General features: G+C 45.7%; 1 protein-coding gene and 1 long non-coding RNA gene across 2 annotated transcripts in view; one reads left to right on the plus strand and one right to left on the minus strand.

Annotated features, from left to right (window-relative positions):
* NDUFAF2 (NADH:ubiquinone oxidoreductase complex assembly factor 2) overlaps positions 1–17,167 on the plus strand; it is an 85,905-nt gene that overhangs the window by 45,677 nt on the left and 23,061 nt on the right. The window lies entirely within an intron of this gene.
* Positions 4,194–13,175, minus strand: LOC140650638 (uncharacterized). Its single transcript, XR_012042106.1, has 2 exons — positions 12,741–13,175; positions 4,194–4,573 (listed from the first exon to the last, which is right to left on the minus strand). It is a non-coding gene; the product is annotated as an uncharacterized lncRNA (long non-coding RNA).

The following is a 17,167-nucleotide window of genomic DNA, read 5'->3' on the forward strand; positions in this document are numbered from 1 at the left end:
GATTGTTGTGGCCCAAGTGCAGGACCTTGCACTTAACCTTGTTGAACCTCATACAATTGGCCCCAGCCCATTGATCCAGCCTGTCCAGGTCCCTCTGTAGAGCCTTCCTCCCCTCAAGCAGATCAACACTCCCACACAACTTGGTGTCTCCTGCAAACTTACTGAGGGTGCACTCGATCCCTTCGTCCAGGTCATTGATAAAGATATTAAACAGGACTGGCCCCAACACAGAGCCCTGGGGAACACCACTTGTGACCGGCCGCCAACTGGAGTAAACTCCATTCACCACCACTCTTTCGGCCCATCCATCCAGCCAGTTCTTTACCCAGCGAAGAGTACACCCGTCCAAGCCATGAGCAGCCAGTTTCTCCAGGACAATGCTGTGGGAAATGGTGTCAAAGGCTTTACTGAAGTCTAGATAGACAACATCCACAGCCTTCCCCTCATCCACTAGGTGGGTCACCTTGTCGTAGAAGGAGATCAGGTTGGTCAAGCAGGACCTGCCTTTCCTAAACCCATGCTGGCTGGGCTTGATCCCTTGGTTATCCTCTACATGTCGTGTGATGGCACTCAGGATGATCTGCTCCATCTGCTTCCCTGGCACCGAGGTCAGGCTGACAGGCCTGTAGTTCCCTGGGTCCTCCTTCCGGCCCTTCTTGTAGATGGGCATCACATTTGCTAATCTCCAGTCCACTGGGACCTCCCCAGTTAGCCAGGACTGCTGGTAAATGATGGAAAGGGGCTTGGTGAGCACTTTTGCCAGTTCCTTCAGTACTCTCAGGTGGATCTCATCAGGCCCCATAGACTTGTGAATGTCTAAGTGGTGTAGCAGGTCACTAACCATTTCCCCCTTGGATTATGGGGGCTCCATTCTGGTCCCCATCCCTATCTTCCGACTCCGGGGGCTGGGTACCTGTCGTGGAAGGAGTGAGCGTGCACTTCACTCGTAAGAGAGAAGTAAAAATATAGTTTATTGATACAGAATAGGGAGTTAACAAAGTTCAATGCGACAGTGTTTTAACAAGATTCGATGGCGAGGCACACTTGATTATTTACTGCATAGAGGACAGGGTCAGACAAAACTGTCAGGGAGACCCTCCCGTTGAGTCATGAGGTTCGGAAGGATCCCCTTGCTTTCTAAACTCCTTCTCAGAGAGGAGTCTAGGTGTGGCTAGATCCAGTCCTAGTCCCAGACTTGGTCAACGGTTTATATCTAAAGGATTATATATGCGCAATCAATCCTTTATATCACTTAGCTAAGATTTCAAAGTTTAGCATGCTGTTAGTCACTTACCGAGGATCTGTTGCGGCAAGGAATCTCTCAACCTCGAGGAGTAACCTTGAGAGGCGTCCCTGCTCAAGGGGAGATCCTGGCGTGCAGCCCGCTGCCGTGCAGGAGAGCTCAAAGGGCTCTTGGGCTGCTCACTATTTATGGGGATAAGATGATTGACCCATAGTCGTATTTGCATGCCGACCACAGGTTTTAGTTTCTTCGGTGGGTGCATTGCACAATAGCCCTAGGCTATTGTGTTGTTATCTGTCTCCTGAATTCACTTTAAGCTGATGCAGCCATTGTGACCAGATGCATCCATTGCAATCACCGCTGGTGGTTATCACCTAAGCAGGGTTACAGGAGATAAAGGTCGGGGGCGGGGGAAGCACACCATCACACTCCACCCCGTGACTATAGTCAATTCATCTTATTCTCACAGAGTGGTGGTACGGTCACCTCTTGCCTCTGTGCCATAAATAGTATATTGATAATTTATGCACTTATAGATCCACAGTAAGTAGACAGTGAAGCACTGCTATTTGTTATGCGTTAATTTGTATGTTTTGGGTGGTTGAAGTTGGGTTATCTGTTTTATCATGTGCCAAATCTTTATATACAATATAATTATAAGCAATAGACACACTAATGTTAGAGTTAGTAAAATCACAACTGGGTGAAGCATAAGATTAAACACTCCCGTTGCTGTCGGTGACCATCCAAGAAGAGTCTCCCACCAATGGTGTTCTCCATCCTTCTTTACTCTTTCCAAGACATGGTGTATCTCTTCTGCATCATGATGAACAGTGATCAGAGTTTTGTGTCCATTGTTTCATATGCGTTCTAGCAGTTGACACAGGTCATCGTGTTGTAGTAGTTTCTTCACCAATGTAAGATTCATTCCGATGAGGGTAGGCAATAAATCTCGACTCAATGTATAGTTAGATTGTAACAATTGATAAGGCGTAACAGGAGCTGAATAATTGAAGTCACATCCCACAATTTTAGTAAAGTTACAAACACAAATATTTGAGCGATTGCTTGTATCTACAGTAACGTTATCTACAAATATAAAATCACAAAAGGTTCTCATACAAACACATCCTTTTCCAGTATACACAAGTACAGTTTCAGGGGCTTCATCAGGTCGTATTTCAAAATGACAAACATTTTGTTCAGTGTCAAGACAGATGTCTTGGGCTTTGAGGGTGTTACTCTCACAAATAAATCCTTGTTGTTCCCGTACAACGCATGCATTAACATCAACAGTTTGCCATTTGTTTCCATTTCGGTGGGCCCATACTCTATGTTCTAATGGATAGAGTACAGTTCCATTGTGATTTAATCCCAACACAATGATTGGGTATATGGTGTATACCGAAGCATTGTGTATTGTTAAGACAAAAGCTGTGGCCTTATTGCTAATGGGGTCATAAGTGAAATTGACAAAATACCACCAGGACTGGAATTCTTTCTCAAATTTAGTTGCATTATCCCAAATTACCTTTCGAATTTCAGTGGGTAAGGTGCCCTCTTCACCTTCTCTTATAATTGCTGCTACCATAGATTGCATCCACAGTTGAGCTTGGATACAACTAAGAGCTAGAGAAACATTGGTTTGGGCTACACCAAGTGCATCCACAATCAGTTGGTGGTCCCTTTCATTAATTCTTTTCTACTGAGGTAATATATCAGATAAGAGCCATTGGTTAGTTCCCAATGCTAATAGAGAAGACTGTAATGGGTGTTCTAATTTGTTTAAATCACTTGTTGTTGTGCTCAGTTTGTTCACGAGTACTTCAGCATCGATACTATTTAAGACTCCCAATCCTGTCCCTATGATACCGGTCACATCTCTCCTTGTTCGTCTTGGAGAGGTGAGGGTTCGCCCATGTAACCATGCTAACCATCCTGCATAGGACGTACCTAGGAATGGTGAACAGGTCGGTTTGATTGCGGACATATTAATTTGCATCAGTAGTTCTACTCGTTTAAGAGACCATGATGGATTAAATAACACTTGTTGTTGGCCTGTATTTTTGATCACATATGGTCCAACTTCAGAAACTTGTGGGGATAGAATTGTCTCCTCCTTTACAGTCAGGGCGGATGTTGTGCTAGGCTTAATAATGTCTATTTTAAATTTAAAGGATAATCCCACACGACGGTGAGCCCAGAGGCAGACTACAAAACCAGGTTGTACTAAGGTAAAATTGTACCAACAGTCCAGTCTTTCAAAGGCACAAAGTTTCGTATCTTTGGCTATTGGCCTTGATGTAATGTTGTACACAGAAATCTGAGATGCCTTCTCATGGGTAGACCCATTGATCATCCGGCATCCTATTTTAATTTCTTTCCCTGCTGTTCCTCGGAGCTGGGGAACTTTATCATCAGCTTCATCTTTATCCCAGCTCCATTCGTTTTCTAAGTATGTTTCAGTTCCGTGCATGACCACGGTGGAAAGCTTTAAATCCCCCTTACTAGAGTGTATTCCCATACTTCCAGTGTACTTAACACGAGCTTGGGACCATGGCCATTCTAGGGTTCTTTGACCACACGCTAAGAAGAGCAGCATTGTTAGGGTTTGGAATAGTAACATGAACACAGCATTTCCATCTGCCATCCTGTGGGGTGCTGTAAGAGAAAATAGAGACTTGTTTCGGTGGGGACAGTCCGAACAGGTTACCCCATTAAGAAGAAGGAAAAATCCATCGTGGACTAATTCTGTGTTTTGCACCACTGCTATCAGTAGCTTCCCAGGCAAGTGGGCCACGAGGTTTAGTTAAAGTCATAGGCACAGTACCGATGGATGGTAAATTGACCATCACAGGCTGTCCTGGCTGTAATGTCATTGGATATTCTCTTTTCCTAGTAGGTGGTGCCGGATTGGGAGACGGACCCGGAGTAACGATGAGTCTCAATATGAGTATGGTCGTTCTCCTTTAATTAGACTATTCGACAGGTTTATATAGACAACCAAGCAAAGCACGCGCTAATAACAACTATACTATTGGATAACTACATTTGTCCATGCACCTAAAACAGTTACTTGGTTGGTACAAAGCTGCTGCTCACGCGCTGCTCACGCGAAGGGGGTCCGTCGACATTTCCCAGGCTTGGTTCCGCTTATCTTGTTTACCAAGTGCTCCTCCTGCTTTCTTCCTTATCTCAAGGACATTCCACCGTGACATCTGGTTCTTCAGCCATATCAAAGGCTGGAATGCTCACATCAATCAAATCGTGCCCTTTGTCACTCAACCACTCTCCCACATACTTCCACTCCTGTAAGGATGTATCGATATCCTGCAGAGGATTTGAATGGTCCGATATAATCAATTTGCCATGTAGACCATAAAGTTTTCCCTTCATTGATATGTAAAGGTGGTGCTTTAGCAGGATGATCTGCTTGTAATTTCAATCTACACTGAGGACATTCTGTAAGAATAGTTTCACAAGTTTTTCTATTTATAGGCCAGCCTTTACTCTGTGCAGCAAAGTAAAGTGCTTCTTTACCTGTGTGGCCTAGGTTTTGATGTAACCATTCTCCCAGTCGATACCACTCGGGATTTAAGGTGATTTTCCTAATTTTAGTTAGCTCATCTATCTTTTGATTCCACTTTGTGGCTGGTTGATTATCTTTAGCATGAGCTTTTACCCATCCCATCTTGAAAGGTGTTTTCCTGGCTATATCTAGTAATAATTGCCAATCTTTGTTTCTCCAAACTGGGGATCTATTTACTTCCCAATTCAAGGTTTCCCATTGACAGAGCCACTGTGTGGCACCGGCCCACACAGCATAGGAGTCTACATATATGATTTTTGCTCCATTCTGTGCTGCCAAAACAACTGCTCTTATTTCTCCTACTTGTGCACTGCCTTCACCTTCTTCTACTACTTGTTTGCCGGTGGTAATGTCTAATGCAACAGCCTTATATTGCCATTTACCGTTTACCCTTTTTGCTGAAGCATCTGTAAACCAAATGTTTTCTGTTGGTGTACCCTCAGTGAGGGTGGTGCATCCAGAATGGGTGAAGGTTTAAAAGGTTGTTGTAAAGCTAAAGGGTCTGTGTTTATGGGCATCTGCAATTTGGAAACCTTAGTGTGTCCTTCAGTTAGTTGCATATTTTCTGCAACTCCTGTTAGGTAGGCATACCATTTTCGGACAGTGGGTTTTTGTGCAACTCCTTCTGGGGGAGCAGTCCCCTTCAGGATTGCTTCTAGTAAATTAAATGGTCCTCTAGTTTGCACAGGTTGTCCCTGAATGTATTTTCTCAACTTGTTTAACTGCTCGGACTAAAGATAAAAGTCCCTTTTCCCATTCAGAGTATCGTTGTTCTGTTTCTTTAAATGCGGTTGAGCTAAACAATAAAGGTGTTTTTGGCCCATCGGGCCCAGTTTGGAACAGGTTACAGTAAGTAGCATGTTCGGCGAAACCCCATTCGGCTATAATAGGGTCGCGGGGGTGTACTGGTCCCAGTGACTGATAGGTTTTTAACTCTTCGGTTAGAGTTTTGACTGCCTCTTTATGTTCTAATTTCCACTCCCAGGGTTTGCCTTTCCGTAAGAGTGAGTATAAGGGACGGGAAATGATAGAAAATCCAGGCACATGTTTCCTCCAATATCCTAAAGTTCCCATTAATTGTTGTAACTCCTTCCTTGATTGGGGCATTTGCAGCTCTTCAATTTTTCTTAAGGTATCTGGAGGAATCACTGCACTGCCTGCTATCCACCAAGTACCTAAAAATTTTACTTCTTTGCTTGGTCCCTGACATTTTCCAGGTGGAATCTCAATTTCTGCTTTATTTAGTGCTTGCCATACTGCTGCTGCCGCTTCCCCAACCTTTTCAGGGGAAGTTCCTCCAATCAGAATATCATCTATATATTGGTACAGTTTCACTTCTTGGGGGAGTGAGACTGTCTGTAAAAGTTCAGCAAGCGCAGCATGAGCAATCGTGGGTGAATGTTTATACCCCTGTGGGAGTCTGTTAAAGGTGTATTGTATTCCCTCCCAAGTGCAAGCAAACTTCTCTTTATCCTCCTCCTTTAAGGGAACCATAAAGAACATATCTTTTACATCTAGGGCTGCCATCCATGGGTGTGCAGCTGCTTGCAAAGTAGCTGTTAAGTTGGCAATGTTTGGCACAGCTGCTGTGAGCGGGGCTGTATTGGCGTTCCGGCGCCGATAATCGACAGTTAAACGCCACCTCCCGTCTGGTTTCCGGACGGGCCAGACAAGTGAGTTATATGGGGAGTGCATTCTGGAGATACTTTGTCGTTTCTCCAAACCAGCTATGACTTCAGAAATTCCATTTCGTGCCGCAGCAGAAATGGGATATTGCGGTACGTTAGTGATTTTTGACTCGGGGAGCGCAGGGGCTGCGCGCAGTGCCCGCACTGCAGCCTCCCGGCTTCTGCTGGGGTTGGGATCGATGTTCGAGCCGAAGGACCACACGCTGCCATTCGGCAGGCGCCAGGTTCGTCCGTTTAAAACATCGAAACCTAAAATATTTTCATGGTGTTCTTTAATTGCAAAGCGAGTACTCGACATGCGCTTCTCGCCCGGGAGCCATAAATTGACCTTGGCAGTTTGGCACTGAACACTCGCTCCGTTCACGCCGGTAATTTTAAGTCTTTGCCGTCTGGGTCGTACACCCAGCTTCTCGGCATCTTGTTGTGTTAATAGTGAAATTTGTGCTCCCGTATCTATTAAAAACTTTACCAATTGTCTTTGAGGACCAACTGGAATTACAATGTATGGGCCGTTATCACTTATCCACTGATAAGCCTCCACTTTCCGGACAGGCAGGCCCAGTTGCCTTCCGGACACTACTCGTTTTTTGACTTCATGTCCTGCAATTCCTCCCTAAGGGGGAGGAAGGGGTTGTCTCCCCTTTTGGGGTGTGGCGCAGGAGGAGTTGAAATACGCTCCTTCCTTTCACCGTTATCTCGTTTTGATCAATCAAATCGTGCCCTTTGTCACTCAACCACTCTCCCACAATTCCCCCTTCTTGTTTTTGAGCAATCCAGGCATGATTTGCTATGGTTAAGAGGGTCCTTTTAATACAGCTAAATGCTATACAAAAACACAAACCTACAATAACTAAGATTATTAAAAGTCGCAACCCTTCAGCCAACAAGCCTTTTAGCCATTGCGGCAAAGGCCCAAATGAACTGGTTAACCATTCATCAAGAAACCCCTGATCCTGTTGAATTTTGTTGGCATGCTCTTTTAGCCGCTGCAGCTGTTTGTGAATTGATTCACCATGATCAGACAGGTTCATACAACACATGCCTTCAAAATCTTCACAACCATGACCTTGAGCTAATAGCAAAAAATCAATTGCTGCTCTATTTTGCAAAATTGCATGGTGCAAGCTATTTTGATCCTCTAATAAAGCCTCTATTATTTCGGTAGTGATATTTGCTTGTTTTTCGGCCCAACAGGCTAGTTGCTCTATCTGTTTTGAAAAGGTGTCTATAGTTACATGCGGATACTTCAATCGACCAAACTCGGGAACATGTGTGACATCCATCTGCCATAATTCTAATGCCTTTAGTCCTTTTGGATTCACTCCAGACCCTATACCTGGACCATGATTTCCACATTTTGGACAGGCCTGAATTATACCTTTTGCCTCATTTTCTGTTAAATTAAATTGTCTTTTTAACCCCTTAGCATTTTGATGGAAATTTTCATGACTTTGTCTAGCTTGTTGGAATTTATCCATAGGAGGTACATGACACACTGGACTGACTAGACTATCAGCCAGCTGATTACCTTGGCCAAGACCAATGTCCAATTGATGACTACGAATATGGATAATACAACAGGCTGCTGTTCGTTGACCTAATACAGATCGTAGTTTGACAAACAAATTCCCCAATCTAGGATTCGTTGTTTCCCTTAATAGGGCATCTTCTAGACGCGGCACTACTCCAGCCACATACATTGAATCAGTCACCACATTTAAGGGAATATTTATCCAGTTAGTCAAAGCCCAAACTACGGCAGTCAGCTCCAAAGTCTGGAGGGAATCTTGAAGTTGTCCCTCCATGATATGTCGCTTCCAATTGTCACCTTCCTTCCAGACACAGGCTGCACGCCGCAGACGCTTGCCGGCATCAGTGTAGACAGTGACACCGCCTGGCAATGGGTTCTTACTTACTTTGGATCTCTGTATCCATTGATTGCGCCTTAACAATTGCCATAATTTCCCTTGTGGCTGCTGAGAATGTATCTTGCCACCATAGCCTAAAAGGCATTCTGTATGGCCTCACCATTACGAAGCCACCACTCCACATCTACGGCGCTAACGGGTATGCTAATATCTCCTGGCTCTTGGCCACTGATTTCTATGGTTCGTGACCGTCCTTTCCGTATTAGTTCACCTATTGCTTCAGTCCGTGTTTGGATACTCATTTTTGGTTGTACACCTAAGAATACCCATTCCAAAATATTAAACATATCTCCTTGTCCTTTGCATTTGGCAGTGGCATCTAACTGAAGGGGAGAAATGAATTCCCTTTCTTGTTTTGCCACTGACAAATGACTGCATAAGGTGAGTCTTTTCCGTTGCATATGATCAATGATATTGGTAGTGGCAGGATGCGGCGTGATGACCAAGCCGCGTGCATTTTTTGAATAATTTGTTGTAGCGCTGTGTGGTGCTCCATTGTTAACGTCACTTTGTCTGCAGGATTTGTTCCACGCAACAGCGCAGTCAGGGGTGCAATATCAGTATTGGAAATACCAACACAGTTGCGAACCCATTGAATGTCTCCAAGCAAGGTTTGGACATCATGTAATGTATGCAGTTGAGTGGCAAGTTCTGTCTTTTGTGGTCGGATTTTTGAGTCTGAGATGGACCACCCAAGATATTTCCAAGGGGCAGTACGCTGCACCTTTTCTGGTGCAATGACAAGCCCCTTTTTTGCTAAGATGCAGGTAAGCTGCTGTAACGACCCGTCTGAGAATGGTTGTTCTTGACAACAAAGAATATCGTCCATATAATGACAAATTATTGTATTTGACCACTGGGCTCGAAGTGGTTGCAGCGCCCATGCTACATACAATTGACACAACGTGGGTGAATTTTTCATCCCTTGTGGCAAAACAACCCATTCGTATCGCTCTGCCGGTGCGGCCTTGTTCACTGTCGGCACCGAAAAGGCGAAACGTTGAGTGTCTTGCGGGTGCAGTGGAATGGTAAAAAAGCAGTCTTTTAAATCAACTATCAAGACGTGCCATCCACGTGGTAACATACTAGGAGATGGCATCCCAGGCTGCAATGCACCCATAGATTGCATTTGTTCATTGACTTTACGCAAATCATGCAAGAGTCGCCACTTTCCACTCTTTTTGGGATTACAAAAATGGGAGTGTTCCATGGACTAACAGAAGGTCTAATATGACCAGCTGCAAGCTGTTCAGCAACCAGTTGTCTGGCGATTTGCAGTCGCTCTTCAGTCATGGGCCACTGGTCAACCCACACAGGCTCGTTTGTAAGCCATGTCAATGGCGGGTTGGGCGGGTTGGGCGGGCTGGGCGACTGCTCCCCAGTGCCCATGACTGAAAATACTTCGTTGTTAAAACTGCTCCAATTTGACTCAAAACATCCCTTCCGATTAGTGCTTCTAATGTCCCAGGTAAAGGTAACACATACACCTTAAGAGTGGCATGCTGCCCTTCCGGAAATTGCAAATGTATTGGCTGTTTACTAATATAGGGTGTTGATTGTCCACCTACTCCTGCGATACATGATGTCGGTAACTCTACTGGCCACATTGAAGGCCATATGTCACGGCTGATGATTGTAACATCAGCCCCAGTGTCTAACATTGCATCAATTTTTTGTGATATGCCCTGTTGAGTAATGGTTATTTTTATCGTTGGCCGTTGGTTCAGTTTTGCTGTAAAACAAACGGCAGGTCCAGTGGACCCGAAACCGTGATTGCCTCGGTGAACATTTGATTGTGGCAAATGGCCTAGTGGATTGCAAACTGCGACTATCTGTGCGATTTTACTACCTCCAGGGATAAACAAAGGTGGACAAACGGTATAGACCATAATATAAATACGACCCGTGTAATCTGCGTCGATCACTCCGGGCAACACAATGAGACCTCTTATACCGGCGGAGGACCGGCCTAGTAACAATCCTCCAACGTTGCTATCTTGATGAACGAGAGGCCCTATAACATTGCTGGGAATTCTTTGAACGTTAGAGTCAACAAGGGTGACGTCTATTGTGGTTTCCACGTCGACTCCCAGACTTCCTCGGGTGGCTGGTTGGTACTGTTGTAAAAACCCTGTGTTTCGTTTTGGGGGTTCATTTGTGTCTGCGCGTGACCTCTCCCCGCGCTCGGCTTCCAGTTTCCCGAGCATGCCTTGGTGGCACGAGTGCTTTTCTGACAGCGCTCACACCAAACTGCGACACGACAATTCGTTTTAACATGGCCTGACTCCCCGCAGCGGAAACAATTTCCCCGAAAAGGTTGTCCAGGTGGTCGATGAGACTTTCCCTTGGGAGCTGGGCCTTGTTTTTTCTGCACCACTGCGGCTAGGGGTTGTATTATTTCTCGAACTGCTCCCTGGACCGCAGCAGCGACGGTGTTTCCATGTCGTTGTGTCTCGGCTCTTTCCACCCGCAGAAGCATTTCCTCTACTCCAGCTCCTTTGGGCAAACTGGCCAGCGTTTGTTTTGTCGTTTTATTGGCATTGTCAAAAGCCAATATTTTGAACATTTGTTGTTTGCTGTCTTCTGATAGATCAGGGTGATTCATGATCGCTTCCCAGAGTCGATCCACAAAATTACTGTATTTCTCTGTTGCACCTTGTTGTAGATTACTAAATGAGGGGACGCTTGATCCTGGTAAGCCAAGGAATGCTTCTAGTGCTAACTGAGCAGACAACTGCAACATGTGTGCCGGAAATGTAATTTGTACCTGAAGGTCACTGTATGGTCCTTGCCCTACGAGCATGTCGACGGTGATTCCACGAAGTGGATCCCGTCCCTTTGTCTTTGAGCCGCAGCACTAGTGGCTCGTTGCTGCCAAGACGACATCCACAGTAGATACTGTGTTGGGGTGAGTAACAGTCTCATTAAGTTTCGACAATCCTGCGGACACATGAGGTCGGCAGCAAAATCCAACTAACAATTTGTCGTGTTGCTTCGGACTTTACTCCATATGTTGAAATAGTGGTTCGGGCTTGTTGTAATATTTTCCAATCATGCGGCGCCCATTTTCCTTGCCCGTTCTCTTGTATGACCGGGAACGCTAATGTTGCAGGGCCCTCAGCCCCTCCAACAGGCTTCCATTGTCCTTCTAAAATTGCATCTTTGATGACAGCACTCCAGCGTGTAGTTCTAGGGAGTGCTGGAGGGTTCATTAAACATGGAGGCACAGCTTCTCCTTTCCTTTTTGCTTGTAATTCCAGATCGTCAAGACGTTTTACAACTGTTTGCAATATTTTTGCAGTGACATCTGAGGATTGTGGCAGCTCCACTGTTTGCAATATTTTTGCAGTGACATCTGAGGATTGTGGCAGCTCCTCCCCGCTAGTTTGCAATATTTTTGCAGTGACATCTGAGGATTGTGGCAGCTCCTCCCCGCTAGTCGGCGTGGTGGTTCCAGAGGATTCGGTAGAGGGAGGCAGAGGCGGGTAGAACGAGGATGAGGGTGGTACCGGAGGCGCGGAGGGTGGTTCACTGGAAGGGGCTGTAGGGGGGGGTCGGCAGGATGCTCCGCCCGAGTCATTAAGTTTCGTCAACCCCGCCCCTCTAGGAGCCTTTGGCGGAGTTACTTCCGCATTTACTCCACAGTTCGCATCAACTCTGCTAGCAGGAACTTCCGTTTTTCCCGGCGTTTGCATCGACCCCGACGTAGCACTACCCATTTCATTTAATGAGATGAGACCTTCTTTTTCCCGCAGTTCAGAAACATTTTTACAGACAGCTCCAGACATGCCCTTCACGGCAGGCAACCCAAAAAATCGCGCAATAGGTCCCGGTTTACTTCTGGGCTTATCACTAGACACTCCCGGACCTAACATTTTGGCAGCGGCGCAAGCTACTTCTCTCTCCGCCTTCATCGCTTTCAAAGTCTCTAACACAGCGTTCCAGAGCCCACGAACCGCTTTTATTTCCTTCTCATCCTTTTCATCTCCCTCTATTGTTTTTTGCCACATTGTTCCTCCAAAATCCCGCCATTCCGAGACGGAAAACAACATGCAGGTGTCAGAAAAGTGACCCCAACTTTGTCCCAGCTTAATTAATCGAATTAATTGCTTCACTGGTGCTTCTATCCCTCTCTTGGAGAGGATTCCAGCGAGCAGCGTGGCTGCAGCTTCTATTTCCATCACTGCACCTGAGAGGTGAGGAGCGACCTCACACCAGCGTCTGCCCCGCTTCTGCCCCAAGCAGCGCTTCTCTCAGCCGTGGTTTCCCACTCCCCTCCTCTAGCTGCTTACCGCAGTCACGGAGATCTCAACGGCGAGTAACCATCCTCTGCTACCAGATGCCGGAGTGGGAGACGGACCCGGAGTAACGATGAGTCTCAATATGAGTATGGTCGTTCTCCTTTAATTAGACTATTCGACAGGTTTATATAGACAACCAAGCAAAGCACGCGCTAATAACAACTATACTATTGGATAACTACATTTGTCCATGCACCTAAAACAGTTACTTGGTTGGTACAAAGCTGCTGCTCACGCGCTGCTCACGCGAAGGGGGTCCGTCGACATTTCCCAGGCTTGGTTCCGCTTATCTTGTTTACCAAGTGCTCCTCCTGCTTTCTTCCTTATCTCAAGGACATTCCACCGTGACATCTGGTTCTTCAGCCATATCAAAGGCTGGAATGCTCACATCAATCAAATCGTGCCCTTTGTCACTCAACCACTCTCCCACAGGTGGAGCGCTAAGCTCAGTTTTTACAAAGAATGCTCGGCTTACAGGGCTTCCAGTAGGCCCATATCGATTATTTAATTGATGGAGTACTTTGGGAAGTCTCGTATCCCATTGAGTTTCCTGTGGTTTGAGACTCCTTTTCAACAAGCCATTAGCTCTTTCTACCATCCCATTTGATTGAGGGTAGTATGGTGTGTGGAATACCCATGTAATTCCCTCTTGTTTTGCCCAATCTTGCACTTCCTTACACGAAAAGTGTGAGCCATTATCACTCTGGATAACATCAGGAGTAGGTAGATTTGAGAACCAAAATGATAGCCCTCGCACTGTATTTCGCCCATCGGCTTTCCAACATTTAGTCGCCATAAGCAAGCCGGAGACTACTTCTGCCGGAGTGGGAGACGGACCCGGAGTAACGATGAGTCTCAATATGAGTATGGTCGTTCTCCTTTAATTAGACTATTCGACAGGTTTATATAGACAACCAAGCAAAGCACGCGCTAATAACAACTATACTATTGGATAACTACATTTGTCCATGCACCTAAAACAGTTACTTGGTTGGTACAAAGCTGCTGCTCACGCGCTGCTCACGCGAAGGGGGTCCGTCGACATTTCCCAGGCTTGGTTCCGCTTATCTTGTTTACCAAGTGCTCCTCCTGCTTTCTTCCTTATCTCAAGGACATTCCACCGTGACATCTGGTTCTTCAGCCATATCAAAGGCTGGAATGCTCACATCAATCAAATCGTGCCCTTTGTCACTCAACCACTCTCCCACATACTTCCACTCCTGTAAGGATGTATCGATATCCTGCAGAGGATTTGAATGGTCCGATATAATCAATTTGCCATGTAGACCATAAAGTTTTCCCTTCATTGATATGTAAAGGTGGTGCTTTAGCAGGATGATCTGCTTGTAATTTCAATCTACACTGAGGACATTCTGTAAGAATAGTTTCACAAGTTTTTCTATTTATAGGCCAGCCTTTACTCTGTGCAGCAAAGTAAAGTGCTTCTTTACCTGTGTGGCCTAGGTTTTGATGTAACCATTCTCCCAGTCGATACCACTCGGGATTTAAGGTGATTTTCCTAATTTTAGTTAGCTCATCTATCTTTTGATTCCACTTTGTGGCTGGTTGATTATCTTTAGCATGAGCTTTTACCCATCCCATCTTGAAAGGTGTTTTCCTGGCTATATCTAGTAATAATTGCCAATCTTTGTTTCTCCAAACTGGGGATCTATTTACTTCCCAATTCAAGGTTTCCCATTGACAGAGCCACTGTGTGGCACCGGCCCACACAGCATAGGAGTCTACATATATGATTTTTGCTCCATTCTGTGCTGCCAAAACAACTGCTCTTATTTCTCCTACTTGTGCACTGCCTTCACCTTCTTCTACTACTTGTTTGCCGGTGGTAATGTCTAATGCAACAGCCTTATATTGCCATTTACCGTTTACCCTTTTTGCTGAAGCATCTGTAAACCAAATGTTTTCTGTTGGTGTACCCTCAGTGAGGGGTGGTGCATCCAGAATGGGTGAAGGTTTAAAAGGTTGTTGTAAAGCTAAAGGGTCTGTGTTTATGGGCATCTGCAATTTGGAAACCTTAGTGTGTCCTTCAGTTAGTTGCATATTTTCTGCAACTCCTGTTAGGTAGGCATACCATTTTCGGACAGTGGGTTTTTGTGCAACTCCTTCTGGGGGAGCAGTCCCCTTCAGGATTGCTTCTAGTAAATTAAATGGTCCTCTAGTTTGCACAGGTTGTCCCTGAATGTATTTTCTCAACTTGTTTAACTGCTCGGACTAAAGATTAAAGTCCCTTTTCCCATTCAGAGTATCGTTGTTCTGTTTCTTTAAATGCGGTTGAGCTAAACAATAAAGGTGTTTTTGGCCCATCGGGCCCAGTTTGGAACAGGTTACAGTAAGTAGCATGTTCGGCGAAACCCCATTCGGCTATAATAGGGTCGCGGGGGTGTACTGGTCCCAGTGACTGATAGGTTTTTAACTCTTCGGTTAGAGTTTTGACTGCCTCTTTATGTTCTAATTTCCACTCCCAGGGTTTGCCTTTCCGTAAGAGTGAGTATAAGGGACGGAAATGATAGAAAATCCAGGCACATGTTTCCTCCAATATCCTAAAGTTCCCATTAATTGTTGTAACTCCTTCCTTGATTGGGGCATTTGCAGCTCTTCAATTTTTCTTAAGGTATCTGGAGGAATCACTGCACTGCCTGCTATCCACCAAGTACCTAAAAATTTTACTTCTTTGCTTGGTCCCTGACATTTTCCAGGTGGAATCTCAATTTCTGCTTTATTTAGTGCTTGCCATACTGCTGCTGCCGCTTCCCCAACCTTTTCAGGGGAAGTTCCTCCAATCAGAATATCATCTATATATTGGTACAGTTTCACTTCTTGGGGGAGTGAGACTGTCTGTAAAAGTTCAGCAAGCGCAGCATGAGCAATCGTGGGTGAATGTTTATACCCCTGTGGGAGTCTGTTAAAGGTGTATTGTATTCCCTCCCAAGTGCAAGCAAACTTCTCTTTATCCTCCTCCTTTAAGGGAACCATAAAGAACATATCTTTTACATCTAGGGCTGCCATCCATGGGTGTGCAGCTGCTTGCAAAGTAGCTGTTAAGTTGGCAATGTTTGGCACAGCTGCTGTGAGCGGGGCTGTATTGGCGTTCCGGCGCCGATAATCGACAGTTAAACGCCACCTCCCGTCTGGTTTCCGGACGGGCCAGACAGGTGAGTTATATGGGGAGTGCATTCTGGAGATACTTTGTCGTTTCTCCAAACCAGCTATGACTTCAGAAATTCCATTTCGTGCCGCAGCAGAAATGGGATATTGCGGTACGTTAGTGATTTTTGACTCGGGGAGCGCAGGGGCTGCGCGCAGTGCCCGCACTGCAGCCTCCCGGCTTCTGCTGGGGTTGGGATCGATGTTCGAGCCGAAGGACCACACGCTGCCATTCGGCAGGCGCCAGGTTCGTCCGTTTAAAACATCGAAACCTAAAATATTTTCATGGTGTTCTTTAATTGCAAAGCGAGTACTCGACATGCGCTTCTCGCCCGGGAGCCATAAATTGACCTTGGCAGTTTGGCACTGAACACTCGCTCCGTTCACGCCGGTAATTTTAAGTCTTTGCCGTCTGGGTCGTACACCCAGCTTCTCGGCATCTTGTTGTGTTAATAGTGAAATTTGTGGTCCCCCGTATCTATTAAAAACTTTACCAATTGTCTTTGAGGACCAACTGGAATTACAATGTATGGGCCGTTATCACTTATCCACTGATAAGCCTCCACTTTCCGGACAGGCAGGCCCAGTTGCCTTCCGGACACTACTCGTTTTTTGACTTCATGTCCTGCAATTCCTCCCTAAGGGGGAGGAAGGGGTTGTCTCCCCTTTTGGGGTGTGGCGCAGGAGGAGTTGAAATACGCTCCTTCCTTTCACCGTTATCTCGTTTTTGAAATGCTTCAATTAGACTCAAAATAATGCCAGTAGGCTGACCTTGAATCGCAGCTCTGGGAATGCCTAAAGCTAATGCATTCCTCCACTACTCATTCCTCTGTTCTTGAGATTCTGTTTGGGGGTTTTTAAATTTGTTTCCCTTCGATCTAGTTTCTGTTCCCCGTTTTATGGGTCTTACTTTGTGATCTTCTCCCCGGGGCTTCAGGTTTTGTTTTTCAGCTGGTGCATCGTCCCAGCCCATCTCACGGCTGTAGTTCACAATGCCGTGCATCAATTCTGCCCAGGTAGGGAGCTGCTTGTGGGCATTTTGAGCGTTGTCACCTAGTCCCTCATTGTGTTCTGTGTCTTTCTTGATCTCATCTCGTTTTGCAACTAAATGGGATTTAAGAATTGCCGGGGCTCCTCTAATCAGTGGTTTTAACATTGCGAAATCTACTGTAGCAGACAGTGGGACATCATGGGACCCTCGTTTGTGCATGGCTTGTATACAGGCGGCTTTTGTGATGGCTGTAGAGAGCTCA

The sequence above is a fragment of the Ciconia boyciana genome, chromosome 4 (assembly GCF_034638445.1).
Source record: "Ciconia boyciana chromosome 4, ASM3463844v1, whole genome shotgun sequence".
NCBI lineage: Eukaryota > Metazoa > Chordata > Aves > Ciconiiformes > Ciconiidae > Ciconia > Ciconia boyciana.